This window comes from Podarcis muralis, chromosome 4 (assembly GCF_964188315.1).
Source record: "Podarcis muralis chromosome 4, rPodMur119.hap1.1, whole genome shotgun sequence".
Classification (NCBI taxonomy): Eukaryota; Metazoa; Chordata; class Lepidosauria; order Squamata; family Lacertidae; genus Podarcis; species Podarcis muralis.
The window spans coordinates 66,700,251-66,722,198 of NC_135658.1; the positions used below are offsets into that span (position 1 = coordinate 66,700,251).

A 21,948-nucleotide genomic window follows, 5' to 3' on the forward strand; every position below is an offset into this window, starting at 1 on the left:
TTTCGATCGGCAAGTCCTAGGCACTGAGGCTTTAACCCACAGCGCCACCCGCATCCCTAAAGGAAAGACTAGGGGAGTACAAATTTACTTGCATACATAATTTTGGTGTATATTTCAATTTTGTGTCAATCCAGAGATTTAGGACAGTTGGTTGCATTTTCTGTATTTTGTATCATAAAATGTCACCCTGCACTGAGCTGGTGTAATGTAGTGGTTAGGGTATAGATCTGGGTGTGGAGAAACTGAGAAAAACAATTTGCAATGTTGAAAAAAATTGTAGGTAGGTGGGTGGGACCACCAACATAATTTCCATATTTAGACTATATACATGAGGACAGCACATCCTATCATACATTACTACTGAATTCATTCTTGGAGTGTGGATCGTTATGTAGCCAAAATGATGCCATGTTTGCACAAGATGGAGGTATCAGTCGAACTGGGGGAACCCTAGGGTTCAAAAAAAAAAAATCTTTGTACCCGAAGTACAAAAATTCTATAGGAAAATGATCTAAAGGTGTCATGCATATCTCAGCCATCAACAGATGCTTAGAGGGGGTGGCCAAAGGCCCATCACAAATCCATCTATAGCTGCGGTCCTAACTATATTCCCCAGAAGTTAGTCCCATTGAATTTAGTTGGTTTATTCCTAGGTAAATGGGGTTAGGATTATAGCCTTGCTATCTTAGTTTTAAGATTACAGCATCTAGCAACCAATAACTTCTACACATAGAAAGTCAACAAACAACACAACAGACAAAAGACAATGCAATGAGGCCATGGGGGGGGGAGGAAGCAGCAATCATACATTAACAATTATGAAAATAATATAGATTGCTAAGACATTTTTAATCTATTTACATATAATGTGTGCCACCTTTGATGTAGAGAACTAAAGTAAAAAGCATTCGTAGCAAGAATCCATGGTTTGATTGTGGACAGAAATACACAGAAATGTGTGGACAGAAAGAAATGCACTCGATAGACGGTTTTCAACCGATCCAACCAACATCTCTATATAGCAGTGCAACTTCCCTGCTTGAAGCGCTCACCATACAGCTGTGGGTTTAACGTTCTTTTAAACCACAGTGGCAGAACGACTATTTGAATAACCTGACCAACGAGGCCTGAAAAGTTTATCGTCTATCTCTGTCATACAATTAGAGCTTAATAACACCATGCAGATTTCTTTTTTCTTTTTGCTGTGTTCAAAAGGCTCTACAGAGAACCTTGAACTTCTCTAGTGCAGAGATTTTTTTATCGCTGTGTTCAAGCAAACCTGCTAAATGGCCACAAGTAGAGTACTTGAAACTGGTACTTTTCTGAATATGTTGATCTTTCAGATATTACTACACTAGTAAAAGGGTTATTAAATAATGTAGGCGAACACGCTAGAGAAGTGTTTTGCTTCTATTAACAATACAACCTCTTTCTCTAAAGAAGAAACATTTTACTTAGTTACTATACTATTAACCTCTTGCAGAACTTTTTATAATAGAGTTCCTTTTTAAAAGTTCTGCTTATTTGCAAAGGGTGGCAAAGATTCACACCATTTCTTACCCCAGTAATTGATGCAGTATTGAGGAACAGTTGAAACCTGGCCTAATGGGACTTAAGACCAAATGGCTGCAGATTCAACAAATTTATTTGAAATCAGTTTATTAAGGGACAAACCACCCATACTCTAACAGCCTTTGAGAATGTTGTGCTGGAAGCAGACGGTGATTCCTGTAACACGGTGTGTAAAATATACTCCGCTTCAGTGGAAAAATCTATGGGTCTTAAAGTTGCATGGGAAAAATATATAGGGAGAAAATGCAAGTCAACCAGTAGAAATATATCTGGCAATCAAAGACAATTGAGTCCCGGTCTGCATATATTACAGAAAACTGATACATGTTGGTGGGGGTGTGGATTCCATCCAGCTATTGTTGAACAGCTGCAACTTGTCAATCTGAATTAAAAATTTTGGTGGGAAGACCCAGCATACCCCATGACTGACTGTGACTGATGACGCAGCTGCTGCCTCCCTGGAAGAGGATCCTCACCGGCCCCCTCTGGCTTTCCCACGGCCATGTTGGGCTGCAATCACTGCTGCTGTGGACAGTAGTACAGTGGTACATATGTTTCAGGTTACAGACTCCGCTAACCCAGAAATAGTACCTCGGATTAAGAACTTTGCTTCAGGATAAGAACAGAAATTGGGCTCCGGCAGCGCGGCAGCAGCGGGAGGCCCCATTAGCTAAAGTGGTGCTTCAGGTTAAGAACAGTTTCAGGTTAAGAACGGACCTCCCAAACGAATTAAGTTCTTAACCTGAGGTACCACTGTAAGTGGTCTTTTCATCCTTGTAGTTCTACCCAGCATTGAGAAATCCATATTTTCCCAACTTCTCGCTTCTTATTTAATTTTCCTAAGACATGAAGAATATTTTTTTGAATTTTGACACCCAAATGCCATAAATATTTTAAACAAAAAGTAATACCCATTTGTGTTCTTATCAAGTTCTGAGCACTGCAACTTAGGTAAATTAATGTAGAGGGATTCCAGTTCATTTATTTATTTTTTTAAAAATAAACCTACCCCCTCTCCATAGTGATTAATTTCCACAATCATTTCTGGATCTTGTAGTATGAGAGCTATATCATCCACAAAGAGACTCGGCAGATGCTCTTTGCCACCTAGAGTATAAGCTTTTCTTTTTTTATTAGCTCTTAAGTGCAAAAGGCTCTAAGGACAATACAAACAGTGGGGAAGACAGAGGACATGCTGTGCTTTTTAACTTGTTCATAAATGATCTAGAGTTGCAGGTGAGGAATGAGGAAGCCAAGTATGTTGATGTTACCAAATGGTTCTGAGTTGTTAAAACAAAATGTGATTAAGAAGAACTCTGAAACAATGACTCCAAACTGGGTGAATCAAAATTTATTTTAAAAATTGCCAGAAAACCCTGTTTGATTAATGTTTGATTAATGTTAATAGGCTCAGTTGTCTTCTTAAGTGCAGCCATTTCTGCTATGCAAGCAAGTGTTCAATTTCAAAATGAAAAGTAAGCATATTCCCTGATTCTTGAATTCAGTATTCTCCATACGTCCCAGAAACCATGTTCTGGATCAAGAAAACCAAGGCTTGCCTAAGTGCTCCTTGTCTTGTCAACCTGTCCTGAGTCTACTGGATTTGGTTTAAGTCATCCCCATCACAAGGTCCACTTCCTTGAATTTCTCTCAATTTTTTAAAAGGGAGGAGAGAAAATTGAGTTGCTGGTTTTATTTGGTCAATATATCAAAGCAAAGGCAATTTTACATCCTCCCTAGTCACCCTTGATAAATACAGATCTACCTGCCTGGGTCCCTACAGGCTTCTTTGCAATTAAAGGGGAAAGATTTTGCCAAAACGATTGCTGTTTCCCAGGATTTTTAATTAGCTGGAGTGGTGTAATGGGAAACAAAGGATCAGTGCTTTAGCAATCTCTGCGAGTTATGTCTCTTGCAGAAATGTAATGTGGGGGAATCTTTTAAAAATAAATTTAAAACTCTGTCTCTTCTTAATTGAATCCTCTAATTCCATAGCATTCATTGTTAAGTATTTAGTCATTATTGTGATCACACACACTGTACCTACTCATTTAATTTGTCAAAAGCAGACTGCATTGCTTGCCCAAAGAAAAACACATAGTATATACTGATACTTCATTGCACATTTCATCAGTTCCTGGTGAAAGAGGACATCATAAACCTAGATGTTTTTGATGTTGGGTCACCCTTGCCAAGTGTCTGCTTTCTTCGTGCGCTTAGTAGAGTCTTTCATCTGCTCTCCTTGATTTACTTGAGCAGGATGTAATCTTCCAACTCTTCCTCCTCTCATGGAACCTGGAAGACTAGTTCTTACCTGGTTTTAAGTGGAACTTTCTTAAATAAATGTATCTTGGGATCCAAGCCAACGTAGGTAAACTGTTATAAAGCAGTACATAAATAAGTGTTGCTTCTGTCTAATTGGATTAGGCTTCGGTTTTAAATTAGTTCCTGGACAGTGCTATAGAAACTGAGACAACCTTATCATTTCTAACTTTTGCTTATGTGTCTTCATTCCAGTTTTCCTTTTGCCATCTGTTAGAAATGAATGCATAACCTTTTTAATATATGTATGTGTTCTTGGTCCTCAGTGGATGCTTGAATTTGAACCAGTGGGGTGTGGCTAAAAATTAAATATATTATTTCCCAGTGCCATGGCTCAAAAAAAATTGCATCTTTCCACATCCTGTGACTAGGATTGCCTCAAAACAGAAAAAAATCAGTATATTTTCAGCTGTGAAATTTTCGAGGGATGCACAGAATTCCACATTGAATCCATGTTGAGTTAAAATGGTCTCTCATTGTGCCAGTTCACAGTAGATTTGCCCGACTATGCAGGGTTGCCAACTTAAATAAAATATTGTAGGGGACCAGGTAAGTCCTGCCCCACCACATAACTGATCATGATGAATGGGAATGCACATCAACTTTGTGAGGGCCCAGCCCCCTCAAATATTTTATTGTGGGGGCCAAAGCCCCCATGGCCCTTAGGAGTTGGCACCTATGTGACTATGTCAGGAATGTGATCAGGTCTAGAAGCTTCCATGCTACTGTTCTGACTCAGAACTTACTTCTCTGCCAGGGAGTGATGGAAAACTCCATTTACTTTATGTATGTTAAGTTGTTAAATTCACATGAGCACACCCAATAAAAAAAGGTAGCAACACTAGGGAAGCCCTAATTATTTCACCAGTATTCACTGGGCCTGTAGTCCTTTTGCATGCCTCATGTGCAAATTGCGAGAGACACAGAGAGATTTGTATGATGTTAATTAAAAATAAATGAGGTTTCGGTTTTGTGGAAGGTTAGTCAACCTTCATGTTGGTAAAGTGCCTTAAAGATAGCAAGCCCAACATGACAAATCAGTTTTTCTCTCAGAAATCATTTAATACTGAAAGCAGAAGATTAGAAGTGGGGCAAAAGAGTTCAAGCTGATCACCGCATTCCTTTTATGCTGCCTTGAATCCAAGTAGAAAGTGATGTTCATTTTTTTTATGCTAATATATTTGCGTCAGACATCTGAGTAATAAACTAGAAGAACTGAACATTCTCACTGGTGAAAAACACTTCAGTATAGTACATGTCATTGGCACCAGGCAAGTTGATTACCATAACACAAAGAGACACACAAAACATTCTGGTGGCATCTTAAAGAGTAACAGATTTGTTATGGCACACGCCTTCATGAACTAGAGCTCATTTCATAGGATGCATGAAGCGTTAGCCTCAGATACCTTCAAGTATCTTTCATGCTTTTGATGAAGTGCATTGTGATCCACAAAAGCTCATGCCACCACAATAGATCTAACTTTTAAGGTGTCATTAGACTTTTTTTGCAGCAAACACAGTAAAAATAGTGATCACTACTGGCAGCGGTGGAGCAAGCCGATCGGGCGTCTGGGGGAGTGTGCGTGCCCTGCGCCCAGGGGCGGGGCCAGCTGCCCATGGGGGCAGGGCGAGCAGGGTCAGGATGCTCCGCGGGGCCTCCAAGCAGTCTGCCTGCCTCCTCCCACTCAGCTGCCCTACAACTGAGGGTGAGGCAGGGGGGCGGACCATTTGGGGTAGTGCGGAGCCTGCAGGTGCCCAAGCCACCACACCACTCCCAGGAGAGACGCATGGCTTGGACGTGCTGCAGGCTCTGTGTTGAGTGCTGCCTGGCATTTTGTCACCCCCCCCAGTAGTGACAGCCAGGGTGCACCACCCCTATTGCACCCTCCCTCCGCCCCTGACTACTGGACTTCTGTTTGGAAGGGGAGAGCAGGCAAAATATAGTGCTGCTTCATGGACCATTTAACAGACATTAATAAAAAGTTTACTGCATCTCTCAGGTGATATAATATATTCATTCTTTCACCATGCTCAGTTTATAAACATGGACTAGAAAAGTGCATCCAATGGAACAGGAGCTTAGGCATGTTCGAAGCACAGCTTTATAATTTGTTGCTGCTAGTTCAGTGTTTGCAGCTGACAAAGCATCAGGGTGAGTGAAACAGCTGAGCTATAAGAGGGGACGCAGCACCCATTAATTATAGCAACATCTCAGGCTAATACGGGCACAGTGAGGTTACTGTGGGCTCAAAGCCAAATAGGTGGATGCAGTGGGGTTCTTGTGACAATGATAGCATAAATGGTGAGTTTTATTCAGACATATTATATATGAAAAGATGAAGGAAACATGTAGGGAATGAATAAATTTATCTTGGACAAAAGTGGTGCTGAAAGGCAATTTTATAGCTATAAATGGGAAGGGGGGTATTTGTGAAGCATAAACATTTTTATTCATTTTGTTTCAAAATGTGGTTGCCATAGTTTCAGTCAAGGCATCTACGGATCCGTAACTCTGTGATACAGTTATCACAACTAAGGTAGTGAGTTTTTGTTTTGTGTTTTTTTTAAAAAAATTGAGATGTTGTTCAACATTTTCTTTGAGCTCTTACTGGAGAGCCAAACACATTTTTCCTTGGCCATTTCATGGAAAAGTTCATGTCTCTATGTCCTATTGATGAAGAAAGAGGATCTATGTATTTTTTATTTCACCTCCTTGTCAAAGGGAATACAAGATTTCCCGTCTCAAAATAGTAATAAAAATCTTTGAACACAGTGAAGTGAAAAACAAGCCAATAAAAGTGAATGATTTTAGGGAATATAAAGCAAGCGTCACTGAACACACACATTGTTACCTCTGCTAAAGTGGTTGCTGGCAATATTGGAAATATAGATTTCTCCCTTTTTTAAAAGAAGAAAGAATTAAATGTTTGGGCAGAGAACACATTAAAAGTCCCTTGCTATTGCCCATTTCCTAAAACTTTCATCTCTGATCCCCCCGCCCAGACATCCATATTGTATATATAAAGTAATTAAATAAAATTTGATGCCAGTCAAATACTGGCAGATGGAATAGAATGGAAATGCTTTCATTTTGGCTTTTTTATTTTTCATAGTAGCAAGATAGGGCTTGAGGGAGATAGCGTGTCACAATGGGACATGTGCAGAGGGAATGTTTTATTTGCAGGAGTCAGATAAAAGAGGCACAAGAAAAAGCAAGACGCCTTGAAAACAGGCTCTTTGGCTGCAAACATTCCCTTTTCCTAGGCATTTGATAAGATTAGCAGCAGCATTTTAATGCCCATTGCTCATAATACGCACATTTTGCATGCACCATGCATTGTTTTGTAATCATATAATGTGTTATGGTATGCTACTGTCATGAACATAAACATTTTTGCATTCATATATATTCCGCTAATATATACCTTCTGTACACATTACCTGGTTGCGTCGTAAAACAGTTGTGCACTGCTTTGCTATATTTTGAGAAAGGCAGTATAGAAATCTTTTAACAAATAGGTAAGTCCACTGTAGTGCAAACCAACCAATTCTTGATGGAGGGAGGCATATCCTTCCAGCTGTTGCTCCCATGGGTTACTTTGGGCAGATGCATAGCTCCAGGATCTATTTCTCAATTCCACAGGCTGGCCTTGGAACATGTGAAGTAATAGCAGCGTGTCCCACTCCATGCATATGCAAAATGCTCTTCTCTCATTGATAAGTGTAACCTGGTTTTCACTGTTATGTGGACCCTGTGGACCCATGTTAAAATGTATTATTTCCAGGTAGGCATCAGTCTCAGCATCCCTCATTTTAGAAATCAAATATTGCTTCCATCACTGTTGCATTATATTTATTTGTCTAGCAACAATATTTATCCCCTGCCTTTTGATGAGCTGCCAAGGCACCTCACAATACTATTTTAAACAGTAATTACATACAACAATCAGGAACGCTAAAACAGCAGAAAAGGTAGAATAAAAGAGCAATGCATAACCCAATTGGAAAGTTTAAAAGCCATTGAAGTATGAGCACACAGAAAATGTTTGAAACAAAATAGTGATGGAGCCAAGCAAATCGGCCTGGGAACTCTATGAATTTTTTCTTGACATGGTTGCTAGAACAAAGGATGAACTTTCAGATACTCAAAAACCTAACCTTTGTCTAGAGGTTCTAAGAGTGGTCATGTTTACCTTTTTAAAAATACACAAATAATTTCAGTATGAAATATGCTAGTGTAAGGCAAACTATAAGAGATGAGGTATTTTATTGTGATGTTTCCTTGCTTATATTCAGTGCTGGGCACGACTACTAGGGTTACAATGGAATAATATTTCTCTAGGAACTAGTCTAGAAGAGTTTAGAAAGTATTTGGTGGAAATTGACATATTTTCCCCTTTAAGCTCTGGACTGTAGTTTGAGTAAGCAGCAGTGCTGCATTTATGTATAGGCTAAGTAGGCTGAAACCTAGGGCCTCTAAATCTAGGTGGCGTCACCAGCCTGCCCGCTCCCCAGCAGACAACCTCCCCTCTCACAAAATTGCAAACCCAAGACTTTACGAGAGGGCAGGGCAACTTGGGCCTTTAAATCTAGGGGGCCTCACTAGCCTGCCCGTTCCCCGGTGTCACAGTCTCCCCTCTCCCAAAATTGCAAACCCAAGACTTCATGCAAGGGCAGAGCAACTCAGGCCCAGCAACTATGAGACTCAGGGCTAGCCAGTGGGGCCCCATTTGAAGAAATGGGGCCCAACTTTAGTTTTTTGTTTTTTGTTTTGGTAGGGCCCCAGTTCACAGCCAAAATCTGCAAAATCTTATAGATGGAAATAAAATTCATCAAGGTTGCCCTGGTGCGGGGGCCCCCTTAGGAGTTGCACGTGGGCCCCAATTTGGCCAAATTGCTCCAATTGCCTTAAGGTCAACCCTGATGAGACTGTGCAGGGGTTGGACTGACAAGCCCTGCACCTTCTAGGTCCCTGGTGTCACCATTCAGAGTACAGACTCAAGGACTTGTTATGGAAATAAAGAGGGGGGCACTTATTGGAAATCAGTTTTGTCACCTCCCCCCCAAAAAACCTGGGACGATGAGTCCAGCCACCTTTTATTCACAGTCACATAAGCACTACACTACAGCATGGCCACAAACCTGTACATTCAACTGCTGAAATACACACCCGTAGTGTGTTTGCAACCTGCGACCCGCATGTCTGCGCATGTGCAAAGCGCAAAGCGCAATTTAGCACTTCTGCGCATGCGCAAGTGCCACAACCCGGAAGTAACTGTTCCGGTACTTTTTGGCGCAATGTGCAACATGAAATCGCACAACCCAAAGAGTCTGTAACCCAAGGTATGACTGTAAAACCCAATACTGCTTAAAATAAAAGTATATTTTAAAAGCATTCTATCTTTGGGCAGAGATTTAACATTTTGGACAGAGATTTATCATTCCCCATCCCTTTTATCTTCTATGATTTTTATTGGCGTGCTTTCCAATAGCAAAGGGACAAATAAAGAGAGAAAACCAGCTGCCATTTACTAAATAGAAGAAAGCGGTTTCTGTGGCTGGCAACTACAAGTTTTACTGCTTCTGGCAACATGCAATGTGAATTGAAGAGTCTGGGCACTAGCCTGAACAATATGAAATTCATATTTGTGTGCTACATAAATTTAGTCTCATCTCATCCCAAGACCTCAACTGTTCAACTGCGATAACACTTTTTCAACCCCAAAAAGTGACTCTCATCTTTCATGTTTTCCGTAAAGTCAAGTGTTGAGTCCACTCAAAAGTCCACACATGATGAAAGAATATCTGAGAACATGTCAGCATCACACAGCATCACCCTCTCCCCTGAAGTGCAGTTGGGAAGGTAGTACTTCATTGTATGAGAGAGCCATTTTAAAAAAATATTTAAAAATCATGTTCAGAAAAGTTGAAGGAAGAAGACTGGAGAGTGTGAAGGTTGTCAAGTCTGTGCACATTCTACCACATCCTCTGCACCTTCTGCATCAATCATTATTTTACTATTGTCTCTCAGCTTGGGCAAATGTTAACTGAAACGATCAGCCAAGTGGGAAATTGGATTCTGAGTGTTAATAGGAGAGAGGAAGCTGCATATCTGTTTCCTGATATACGTAATCCCTTTAATATACCTAAGGAGTCTAAGAATGCATTGAAGTGTTTCATTTTTGTGTCCTGGCTGAATACATTTAAACAACAAAAGTGGAAATTATTTCCTTCCTTTGTGAGCTAATGCATTACAGGAAGTGTTTGCCCTGAGAGGTCAGGAACTGCTCACAAACTTACACAGAGACGACAGACAAAGGATGGAGGCAGGAAGAGAAATATTATCTCCATTTTTTCATAGATGCAACACTTTGCGTAGAGCAGGGATGGTGAACCTATGGTTCTCCAGATGTTGTTAGATTCCAGCTGCCATCAGTCCCAGCCAGCATGGCCCATGGTCAGGGGTGATGGGCTCAGGAATCTAACAACATTTATAAGGCTTCTTGTCTCTGAAGCAGGGCTAAGATATAAAATGCCACCGATTAGCACCATATAGATGCAATCCAGCAGCACAAACAAGTAACCGTTTGCCACCCAAAGCCAAAGGCCTGCTTCATACATCTCCATTCAAACCATGGGATCAAGTGGCAACTTATATGAATGAGCTATACAGTGGTACCGCGGGTTAAGTACTTAATTTGTTCCGGAGGTCCGTTCTTAACCTGAAACTGTTCTTAACCTGAAGCACCACTTTAGCTAATGGGGCCTCCCGCTGCCACCACGCCACCGCTGCACGATTTCTGTTCTCATCCTGAAGTAAAATTCTTAACCCAAAGTACTACTTCCGGGTTAACGGAGTCTGTAACCTGAAGCCTTTGTAACCTAGGTACCACTGTAGATGTTTTCTCCCAAGTCCCATTGTGTTGAAGAGTTTAGTGTCTTTGGCACCAGGCAAAACCCTTTTTGTTCTCTCAGGCTTTTAGAACCTGCGTCTTATTTTAAAGTCCTCTGTTTTTGCAGCCTTTATATTTGTTCTTATTCCTTGGCATTTTAAAGCTATCTCTCCTGCTTGTTGTGGTTTTAGCTTCCTTATTAATTGTTCAATTTCTGCTTGGATTTTTGTGTTTTTGTGTTTTAATATTTTTCTCCTTTGGTACAGAGTGCATTTCCTGCTGGGTATCTGAACAAGCTGAGTGACTAAAGTAATGAATAAAACACACCTTTGAACCTATGATTGCATTTCCCTGCACATTTACTTGGGAGTAGGTTCTAGTTAATTCAGTGGGATTTACTTTGAGTAAAGATGTACAGGATCAGGCTGTGTAACACAGCAAGCAAAACAGTCTGTTTAGTTGGAGCTTTGTATTAAATCAACAAAAGCAATTGGAATAATTTTCCTTCTACTAACTAATCTTATCATTAAACGCTGCCTTTTCATGGGTTGTTTAATCCAGGCAAACAATTCCTTAGTTTATGTGCTTGATAAAAACTATTTTATCAACCTAGTTCATTATTAAACAGGATTTGGGGAACATGTCCTGAATTGCAGGATCACCTCCCAGTTGGACCATCTAAACTCCACCATTCTGTGTGTGTGTGAAGTATAAACTAGTGTTTAATAATTTAAACCTATACAAATTAGCACTAATGAATACAGTGCAAACAATGTATTTTCATTGGATCATGGTGTGTGGTCAGCAAGTGGCTCATTGTGGTTACAACGTATGTCCTAATAAAGTGCCTGTACACATATGAAGATTGAACACGTTAGGTAGCTGTGCTTGCAGGTTAGATTTATGTTTGTGTAATTCTTCCCATGTGGCATATGTAATCCTTTGCTTCTTTTTACCCTGTTGCTAAACGTTGACTTGTCCATCTACAAACTTAAGGGCTCCTTCCATTCATGGAGGGAACCAGGATCGAGTGGAAGTTTCCCACTGGAGGAGGAAGCTATCAAGGTGCTTCCAGGTGCATGTTTATTGTGGGATCAGTGCTTCTTAAGCATTCAAGTTTCTTGAAGTATTCAGCTGACATCAATGACATCCAAATGCCAGCCCACATTCCCCCCTCTAAAGATATAGAAGCCTTCTTTTTTCCTGGTCTCCCAATATCTGCTGCAGTCTCAGGTACTCTTACTTGACACATAATTCTCAAACTGTAATCAGGTGTTCTATTTCATCATACAATCATCACCTGAGAGAAGACAGTGTGGCCGAGACACTAGCTCCATCAGGGAGTGGGAGGGATATGTTCTGCAGTGGGAAGCCTTTTCTACTGATGTAGGCTCCTCATCCACTGTAGAGGCCTGATGTCCAGGGTTATAGGTGCCTACACAGGTACAAAAGCTTCTTCACTGCCAAAGTTATCCTTCGAAATCATGGAGGACAAGCAGGTGCAGATCTAATACACTTGTATTCACCCTGCCATCATGGGTTGATTTCCCTCTGGAGTAGAATGCCTGAATAAGGCTATATTAACTTGGTAAGACATGAGTAATCAGATATGGCTGAACATTGTGTGTGTGTTGTAGATGGTGTGTTCCCTTTCCTGATCAGCTTGTAATTACATCACCTTTGGCAAGTGATTGGCAGAGAGAGGGGAGGGGGAAAGAGTTCTGAACTTTAGTCTGCTGACCTTGTGATAACATTGTACTGACATTGGACACAGAATTGTGTTGACTGCAAAACTATGATGCAGGAGTGTGATAAAGGTACCACTCACAGATTGATCTGGCAGGAATACTGAAGGGTAAGAACAAGAGTTATCTAAAAGATTTGTATTGCTTTAATCCACAGTCTATTAAGGGGTTCATTAAAATGTTTCATAGATAAACGTTCCTTCCTAATCTTTCGGCTTGTAGACTTTCCAAATGGGGCATTCACTGCTTTGTAGTCTAGTCCTAGACCTGCTTACCTGGAGGTGAGTCTCATTCATTTCAATGGGATTTGCCTCTCCCATGAACATACATTGGACCACAGTCTTGGTCTGATGCTTATCAGTGCATGGACCAAACACAATGCCTTAAGGACTTTTGAAAATAATTAAGAATGGGAAAAGAATGTACCTTAGCATCTCTTTTAAAAAGTGTAAATAATGTCTCGCTGAATATAGATAAGAGCTCATCATACTAACTCACCAAAACAGTTTGCATTTTAAAAAAATCATGGTAAAAGAGAAGAGAATAATTGTTTATCAAGATATCTTCCTGCCACTACCTTATCCCAAAGTCCTAGGGCAGGTGATAAAATATACCCTTGCTTACAAGAGAAGCAGTAAGAGAAGCTAAAGTGAAGAAACTCCCTTTTGGATAGAGGAGGAGGAGGAGGAGGAGGTAGCAATGATTGGAGGCTCTAGCGGAATATCTTTTGGTGCTATGGCTTCTGGGACTAATAGATATGGTCGCCCGTGGGAAAAAAAGCAATTTTAACTTCTCTTACTGCTTCCTTGTGCTCAGTAGTGTAGCACCTGGTGAACTTTTGTGGAGGGAGTTTTCGCAGGCATATCAAACTAGGCTTCTTTGAATGTTCCTAGAGCATTCCTTGAGCAGGATCAGAGAGAACACAGTCTGGTTTTCAGACTGCTTTATACAGGGTTACGTTCACCCTTCAGGGCAGATATGGATTTGGGTCCACTCTCAAAAGATACATCCATCTCTGCCCCTAACATAAATTTCTTCACATTGGGCAGGAAAATGGCTAGGCGTTGACAATCGTCTATGGATCAGGGTGAGCTGAACCCTGCATAAAGTGGTCTGGAAACCAGACTCTGCTCACCCTGATGCTGGGACTGCTCAGTTGGTAGAGCATGAGACTCTTAATCTCTGGGTCGGGGGTTCAAGCCCCACATTGAGCAGAAGACTCCTGCATTGCAGGGGGTTGGACTAGATGACCTTTGTGGTCCCTCCCAACTCTACAGTTCTATGAACCTGCTCATAAGCATTCAAGGAAGCGTGTTTGGATATGCCTGGGTTCCTTTGGAAGGCAGAAAAGACTACAAATGCAATGAATAAATAAATGCTAATATGCTTTCCAAAAGTACTGGGCATTGTAATGTGCTTTATATTCTTACAGCACAATTGTTTACATGTTTACTAAGAAGTAAGTCCTATTGTGTTCAGCGGTGCATTGTCCCAGGCAACTTTGCATAAGATTGCAGCAATTTTATCTTGCAAATGAAAAACAAGGGTTTTTGCCTACTCAGGCTCTAAGTAGGGGGAAGGTTAAAAGCTAGAATAAAGAACTAGATAAAGTAAACTAAAATTGGTTGCATGCCAGGAGTTATTGTCTTCAATTGTTAACCTTTGGAAGTTAATATTTATTTATTTTATAAAAAATACTTGTATACCATGATTTCTCTTTCTCTCTCTCTCTCTCTCTCTCTCTCTCTCTCTCTCTCTCTCACACACACACACACACACACACACACACACACACCAGAGCAGTGTACATCAATTATACATACACCATAAAAGCCACATAAGAATTTAAAATAGATCACAAACTATTACAAAAAAGTGTTTATCTTAATAATAATATTGTCTGGATAAACTTGTGTAACCCCTGTGGCTGTCAACTTGAATTTGAATCAGAGCACCAAACTAATGATGTCAGCATGCCAAACATCTGGGAAAACTGTAAATTTACTGCAGAAATACAAATAACACCACAAGTACAGTACAGACCACCATTATTTCCAGGGCAGCCATTATATAGCTGTCAGCAAGCATGATTTCAGGCTCCATCTAATGCTATTTATCAATTTTACGATTTGGTAAAGGAAAATAATAGTACTTGCATTCATTGTAAGAAAGATACAAACAAAACAAATCGATAGCAACAGGATATTAACATCAACAAGAAAAATGAATACAAATTTCAATAAATATGTACATGCAAGATTTATTTGGAACAACAAATGTTAAGGGTGCATAGCACAACACTCCTGGACCTATTTGTCGGTAGTTTAGCAGCTTTGTTACCCGGGGGCACGCCCCTCATGTCTGCAATTTCCAAACCAATTTCCCACAAAACACTAAGTGAGATTAAGTGGTTCCTTTTGCGTGCCCAGGAGGAAACCCCCCAGCCCTGAGAGACCACCAGAAGGAATAATGTCTTGTGACAATGTGTTATGGAATTTAAAAATGGCCACAATTTTATTAAACCTTTCAGATGTAGGAAGATATTGGCTTAGGCATTGGGCATGTATCCCTCCCAGGCCCCAGCCAGGGAACTGGGGCTCCTCAGGGTGAATGGGATATGGGAGGGTTCACTGCAACATGCTTGTGTACGCAGGCAGCCCACCCCATATACCTGCAATGGTGGGGAGTTCACTGACAACCTTTCAGTGACTCCCTTTTCACAATCCCCGCCTCCACTCAGCGCTGATAGGTTAACTGGGGTTTGGTGGGAACCCCCAATGACTAGCACAGGGAGGCGGGCCAGCCCATCCAACTGGTGAGCCAGGGTGCTGTGTGCGGTCCCGCAAAGGGCACCCACAAAAGGAGGTGTGAGCGCTCATTTTTTACACACCCCAAACTATAACACCTTCCTTTGCAGGAAAACCACTGCAGCTATTCTTCTGAGAATTCAGTAGAGTTCATTCAGGGGTGATCATAGCTGAAAATTTAATTCCTTTCTCCCCCAAATCATTTCTGTTTTCTAGATGAATCAAGGTTTCTAGCTCCCAAGCCCCAATATGTATTTGCTTATAATTTGGCTTATTCCACCTAGGGAAAGACTCTCCTCCTGCAAAGAGGGGAGTGGTTGTGGTCGGGGCCAGACTCCGCCTCAAGCAGGGGGCGTTAGCCCCCTGCCTCCCACTCACCTGGCTGGCACCCACACCCACTGACAGGCACCCAACCAGGTGCCTGCAAGGGGGCGTGTATAGCAGCTTAAATCACTACGGCCCCAGCCTCCCGGCCTCACTCTTCGTCGTCCCGTCGCGAGTCACCCACCCTCCACTCCCTTAGAGCTCAGGGTCTCAGTTTTCTTTTGGCCTTGCTATGGACCTTTGGTTGGTTGCCCTGGTTGTCCGGGGGGCCTGGTAGGAATTTTTCCATTTGGCATTAGGCTTTTTGGTTTTTTCGCCTACCTCGTAGCAATCGTCACAACTTTCGTGGTATTGGTGGGTAGGTTAGGCATTGGAATAATGTGTTGTGGTGTGTCAAAGGGCTAGGTGTGGCCATCGCCTACACCTTCAATTTTTGGGTATTCCGTTAAAAGGAATCCGGCAGTCGTGTATTCTGTCCGATGCCTGCGTGGCGGGAGGCCATGGCACGACCCTCGGTGACATCAGGGGAGAGCTTATAGTTGGATTAGCATCAACAGGCTCCACCTACTGGTGAATACCCCCCCCCCGTTTCAGACTCACCCCCCCCCTCTGAGGGGGTGGAGTCAGCTGACATAATCCAATGCCTAAGCCAATACCTTTTCACTTGCTGTAATCAATAAAGTTGTGGCCTTTTCTTGCCCATTAACCTTATATCACGTGTCATTCCACTATGTGGGGATCGGGTCCTCGAACCACAAGGTTGATTTGCCTACAAAGTTCATCCACTTCAGTTAGAAGGGGGGGGAAAAGGTTTTAGCTGTTTTTTAAATTCCCCATAATAGTGGATGATCAAGAACAGAGTTTTGTTCTTAACAAAGCTGCTTGGGACCCAAAATACAAATCAAATCAGGCCACAGTGTGATGTGGAACCGATTGGACGGCTTCCCAAAAGTTCAGATTCAGATCTGAGCTGAATCTTATTCTTAGTGTTGCCCTAATATGCATCACTGAATCAACGTACAAAGATGTATCATATAGAAAAGAAAAGAAGTCATTGGAAAATTGATTCTGGTAACGGAGCCAAAAGGCGCTTAATGGTGGCTGGGGAACTTTACCTTCAATCAATACACTAAATACCTTTGCTAGCTTTTGTAGAAAAGGAATCTTTTGTAGAAACGGAGTCTTCTGAAAATGCATTTCTCCCCTCTCCACCAAGAATGAATAGTATGACAATCCTTCAGTTTATTTCCAGTCAAGTGAAAATATTGATTATATCACAATAAGAGTGAGTAGGTTTGTTTGCTGTGGTTAAACAGATTAACAATAATTATAAGCCTCTTCTTTCAAGATGTGCTGTAGCTGCAGAGTCACCTGAATCCAGCCCATAACATTATGGCACCAGGAACCAATACCATCCCTAGTTCAGCAGTTTTAGGTTATCTGTATTGATGACTTTAAAAATATACCCATTCCACAGCATATGCCACAATACATAGGAACATAGGAAACAGCTCTATACAGTTGTACTTTGGGTTAAGAACTTCATTCATTCTGGAGGTCTGTTCTTAACCTGAAACTGTTCTTAACCTGAAGCACCACTTTAGCTAATGGGGCCTCCCGCTGCTGCCGCACTGTCACGCAATTTCTGTTCTCATCCTGAAGCAAAGTTCTTAACCTGAGGTACTATTTCTGGGTTAGCGGAGTCTGTAACCTGAAGCGTATGTAACCTGAAGTGTCTGTAACCTGAGGTACCACTGTACTGTGTCCACCCCAGTCAGTACTGTCTACTGTAACTGACAGTGGCTCTTGGTTTTTTTTGACAGGGAGCAGTCCTACCTGGAGATGCTGGGAGTTCAGGCTGGGCCCAAGAACAGCCACACAACATGCCATCCTTATGCCTTTTCTAATTCCATTCCAGAAACGTCTTGCCAACAGAGCCTATGGCTGATGGTGCTTTGGCTATCATAGAACAGTAGCAGCTGGCAGAGCAGCATGGGATGAGTTGTGTTGCTGACCTGGCCTCCCAACACTGCATGATGCAGCAGGGAGTAAGCTCATACTCTTGTTGCTGCACTGTACCCTTGCTCCCTCACCATCTCAGTAACCTGCAGCAGCACACAGCCCTGGGAAGCTGCAGCACAGTCCTGCCCCACCAGCCACTACTGCAAGATAATATACTGTTTGTGGTGCCACAGATCAGTGGCTTCCTGGAACAGAGATGCCCATCACTTTGCAAATGAGAAAATGGTCAATAACACCACCTATAATATGTAACAGATTTATTCTATAAAATAAGAGTCTAGTATGTTTTTCCTAGAAGAAAATCTCTAGGCATTTTGTAAGAGCAATTCCAATGAAATGATGACCAAGGAAGAGACTCAAGAGACATACTTAATGGCAGGACAGGAAATAGGGGGGGAAATAGCAAAAGTATTTTAACTTTTGTACATTTTAAAATATGATTTCAAATTTTCATTGATTTTGTTGTTTTATCTTTCCGTAAACTGCTTTGAGAGGGTGTGTGTTTGTTTGTTTTTGTGGGTTTATGTGTTGTTGTTTTTACAATCAAGCTGTGTTTAAATTTTATGAAATAAGTAAAATAATAGTTTGGGGATGAGAGAGGTACCAGTGAGTGAGATGGCTTTTATGTAAATGTCCTCATGGCTTATTGAGTCTGAAAAGACTTCTGTAGCATCTGGGTTCCTTTATGATCCTTTCCAGTCACCTTGACTTATACCTCACAATGGTGCAATATTAAATATAAAACTGTTCAGGCAACCTCTTTTGAAAACTGTACAGAGAGCAATCATGGTTATCAACTGAATCTTAAATGACAAAAATGCATAAGAACTAGAAGCTGGGCAGGCCGCAGGCTGCTACTGTTCTATGAGAGCCAAAGCACCAGGCCGGGGCTTCCTGTTATATCCTTGCTGGGATTGACAAGGCATATGACCCTCACCTGAATGAATTATTCAAATTAGGCCCCAGGGTTTTCCTTACAATCCCCTTCTCAATGAATTAATCAATTTTAATCTAGCATGTAACTTCTCAAAACTTTCTTATTTGTTAATTCAAGCAACTACTGCTCTCACTTCATTACAAACAGTATTTCTACCTGCAACACACTTCAGCAAAACTGCTTCTCTTCCTTTCACAGATATTTTGTTTCCATTTGCAACTGTAGCTGCCTCTGATGAGTTATCATTTAATTCGGGGGGGGGGGGGGGAGGAATTAGCATCAGACGTCATGTGCATGGAAGTTGCCAAATCAATTAACCAGCTAGAAGGGTTACTGTTAATAACACCAGTTTTCCTATAACTTGATATTGCTGGATAGTTCTGATGAACTGCAAAAGCATTTTTAGCTTGCTTTCTGTTGCCATCCTAGAACTTTTCTTTATTAGTGCCACTTTGTTTTGTACAATTCCTTGCAAATGAAGGAAAACAACTTTTCTGCTTGTTTATGTTGATAATATGATTTTGGTTACTGAGAACAAACAAGATTGTACAAAAACAAGATTGAGTGCAGGTCTGGCCAGGACATAGGCGTCCTGTGACAAAGGTAACCTGTGTGCTTGCTTGCTTGCTTAACAGCTATTGGGAACTTTAAGGTCCCTGTATCCCTTCTTATGGTCTTTATATTGGACCTGGAGACTCCAATAGAGAGCATTCCATGTCAAGAAGGAGGGCAAGTGGGCACCCTATCAAATGACAGGGCAGGAGCTACACGGAGCAGGGGCTTTTCTCTGGTGGTGCCCATTGTATGGTTCGCTCTTCCCAGACCTGTTCTCTTTTGGCCTCTATTTTGGAGCTTTATAATTTAGGAAGACTTTGGAAGAACTGGTTGACAACCCTTATTAGTCGCTGATGTATGAGCGGATTTTATTTGCTGCTATTCTGGGCTCCTGGTGCACCAGGGTTTACACCAGCATAACAGAGTTGGCCAGGATGCCAGAAGGGATACAATTTATGAGCTTTCTCCATTATCTGCACAGCAGGGGGTGTTCAGTCACCAGTGCAAAGGCTGAGCTGAAGCATTTCCTGTTGGTTACCTGCTTTCAGCAATAGGGGTCACTGTTTGGTAGTACCCAATTGGTTAGCTGTCAGATTCTAGAGCTCCCTATTGGTGGCTCTTGGCTAATTCCAAAAATACAGAGTCCATTAATAAAACACAGCGTTCATTCATAAAGCAGTAACATAAATCTCCATGGCTACATATTGGGTGTGTATTTCAGCAGTTGAACGTACAAGTTTATGGCCATGCTGTAGTGTAGTGCTTATGTGACTGCGAATAAAAGGTGGCTGGGCTCATTGTCCCAGAGTTTGAGGGGGGGGGGAGAGGTGACAATACTGATTTCCAATAAGTGCCCTCCTCTTTATTTCCACAACAAGTCCTTGAGTCTATAGTCTGAATAGTGACCAGGGACCTAGAAGGTGCAGGGCTTGTCAGTCCAACCCCTGCACAGTCTCATCAGGGCTGACCTTAAGGCAATTGGAGCAATTGGGCCAAATTGGGTCCTGCGTGCAGCTTCTAAGAGGACCCCAGCACCAGGGCAATGTAGATGAATTTTATTTATATCTATAGGATTTTGCAGGTTTTGGCTGTGGACTGGGGCCCTATCAAAACGAAAAACTAAAGTTGGGCCCCATTTCTTCAAATGGGACCCCACTGGCTAGCCCTGGGTCTCATAGTTGCTGGGCCTGCCCTTGCATGAAGTCTTGGGTTTGCAATTTTGGAAGAGGGAAGACTGTGGCACTGGGGAGCAGGCAGGCTGGGGAGGCCCCCTAGATTTAGAGTCCCAAGTTGCCCTGCCCTTGCATGAAGTCTTGGGTTTGCAATTTTGGGAGAGGGGAGGTTGCCTGCTGGGGAGCAGGCAGGCTGGCAAGGCCCCCTAGATTTAGAGGCCCTAGGCTTCTGGCTACTTAGCCTATACATTAATCCGGCACTTTTCCTGGGTCGTGCTTGATGTGCATGCCTGCATCATTTTGCACTACCAGCTTCCTCTGTCATTGAGGGAGTCTGCTGGCAAATTGCGCTTCTTCTCTTTTCACTTCTTGCACACGTTTTAGCCCTGTATTCAGCCAAACAGCGGACAATAATCACCAGGGCTGGCCCTACTATTAGGCAGAGAGGGGCCATCTCACCCACTCATCAAGCAGCCTTGCAGTAACAGCCTTTATTGGAGCTGAGAGTCACCCTTCACCCTCAGCCATTTTGGCGGGGGACTAGCCTCTTCTTTCTTCCTCTCCCTATTCAAGTTAATGGAGAGAGCATTCTCAACATTAGCTTGAAGGTGTGGAGGTCTGCATGCATGTACCCGAGTCCATTTTAAAGGTTATTATTCTAGCAGCATCCACTTCTCCTGCTTCCTGAAAGGTACAGTACTTGTGACTTAAGACCCTCTGGCTTTTTATTACATTTTGTGGTGGCATGCAGCACAAAATCTCACTACAAACAAGGGAGACACAGGGCTCTACTCCATACAGCATGCCCTGTGAGTTGCAATTGCTTCTGTGAAAAATATTGGTGCAGTGATGTCTAGCAAACAAACATGTGGATTGTATCTTGATAACAGACCTGGTTAGATATTGGATGTATTCATTCGGCTTCTCAATTTGCCTCTTTCCAATTAACCCAGAATCCCCCAAAATTCTGGAATAATTTCAAGCATTAGTGACACACATGAGTAATAGCACTGGCTAGACTGAGTGAGGCAAATGTTAGATTTGGGGAACTCTGCAACATCGCTCTGCAACAACTCTGCCACTGCTGACACGCAGCACATCTGCTACTCCTGTTCCGAGATGCCTGCTTTCAAAATGACACAGGGGCTTTATTTATTGAGATGTTTTGCAGTTTGGTTGATCTTGTGGCCTCCAATACAGGTCGAGCTAAACAGGCACAATTTAGGTGCTCATAAAATGTAAATGTATTTAAAAATTGATGCCTGCTTCATGCAGCAGCTGGGTCTGCATGTGCCTCTTTAATGACAGAAGGCAGACACTTGGAGTTGCACATGTTCCATGGGATAATAACATTGTCTTCAGCATTGCTCCATCGCTTCATGGTTGTTGTTGAGATCAGGGCTAACAGGGAAGATTAGGTAAAGGATAAAGGGACCCCTGACCATTAGGTCCAGTCGTGGCCGACTCTGGGGTTGCGGTGCTCATCTCGCTTTATTGGCCAAGGGAGACAGCGTACAGCTTCCGGGTCATGTGGCCAGCATGACTAAGCCGCTTCTGGTGAACCAGAGCAGTGCACGGAAACGCCGTTTACCTTCC

The 21,948-nt window shown here is 42.1% G+C and overlaps 1 long non-coding RNA gene across 1 annotated transcript in view; it reads left to right on the top strand.

Annotated features, from left to right (window-relative positions):
* Positions 1-17,588, top strand: part of LOC114595346 (uncharacterized) — a 47,344-nt gene extending 29,756 nt beyond the window's left edge. The window contains exon 3 of the long non-coding RNA XR_013392468.1: positions 17,490-17,588. This is a non-coding gene — a long non-coding RNA (uncharacterized LOC114595346). The remainder of the gene's footprint in view (positions 1-17,489) is intronic.
* Positions 17,589-21,948: the final 4,360 nt, after the last annotated feature.